Source organism: Aplysia californica, unplaced genomic scaffold (genome assembly GCF_000002075.1).
Source record: "Aplysia californica isolate F4 #8 unplaced genomic scaffold, AplCal3.0 scaffold01683, whole genome shotgun sequence".
NCBI lineage: Eukaryota > Metazoa > Mollusca > Gastropoda > Aplysiida > Aplysiidae > Aplysia > Aplysia californica.
In genome coordinates, this window is record NW_004798953.1 from 2020 (window position 1) to 3331 (window position 1312).

Here is a 1312-nt window from a genome sequence, read left to right on the forward strand (position 1 = left end):
ATGATGATGATGATGATGATGATGATGATGATGATGATGATGATGATGATGATAGTAATATAAAAATAAATAAACAGCATTTGTAAAGCGCATATCTTCGCTCGACAGTAAGCTGTATTGTTATTCCCAAGTGTCTCAACACGGTGGAATCTGGCGCTGGTCAGTTTTGGGGCATATTAATTAATTATAGAGTTATCGGGGCTAGCCACATTGAGAGTGCAAAGCCTTTAGTCAACGGTTTTCAGTAGAATTTACACAAAATTGTCATAAAGTGGCCATCTTTAGTAAAAACCCGACAGATTCTCAAGTACATATCTTTCTGCCACCTCCTGGCATCCTTCTTGCATGAGTCGATATCAATTGAAGCGAATAAATACGAGTATAGTATGCATGGTAAGCGATAGTTGAAGTTCAGAAAACAGAACGGATTGTAGTCTAGAGTCTCATCAGCTTGACTGCACATACCCGGCACATGCACTGTAAAGGCTTTTTTTCTTTGTTTTGTTCTGTTTTGTTTTTGTTTTTTTAAAAGGGGGGGGGGGCGTTTTAGGCTATAATAACATGCATGTGTAAGAAGGATTTTTAGATACACGTATCAACCTAATAACAAAGGAGTGACATCAAAGATAACCACTGACCAGTCAAACGGGAACATACCCGCCGTCACCTGGACCATCTCATGAAAGAGCGGACGGAGCGCACGGAGAGCATGGAAGTTAATTAGGCGTAATGAATGAATGATGATGATGATGATGATGATGATGATGATGATGATGATGATGATGATGATGATGATAATTGTGATGGTTTATATTATTATTAATATCATTATTGTTATTATTATTGTTGTTGTTGTTGTTGTTGTTTTACTTGCACTATTATCATAAGTCGTTAAGTATCATCATCATCAACATTAGTAGTATCATTATTATCATAATTGTTGTTGCTGTTGTTGGTTTTGTGGTAATTCTTGTTGTTGTTATTATTTTAGAGTGAAGCCCCCCAGCTAACAAGGTCACGGTACAACATGACATCAACTATTTTGGAACTAGACCAAGGTTATGGCGTAGTATCAGGAGTTGGCGCGAGACAGGCAAGGCTTGAAAAGGGAGGTCAGGTGTTCACGTGTGAGCTGGGTGGATAGAGGAAACGTCGTGGTTGGGGGGAGAAGTGATGAGATCGTGAAATACCCAGAGATATATTATGTTGTTTTTGTTGAGGCCAATACTCAGAGTTCAGACTAGCCTCAAGGCGTATCAGGTCAGTCAGTCCTGACTGTGGTGTGTGTGTTAATGTGTGTGTGTGTGTGTGT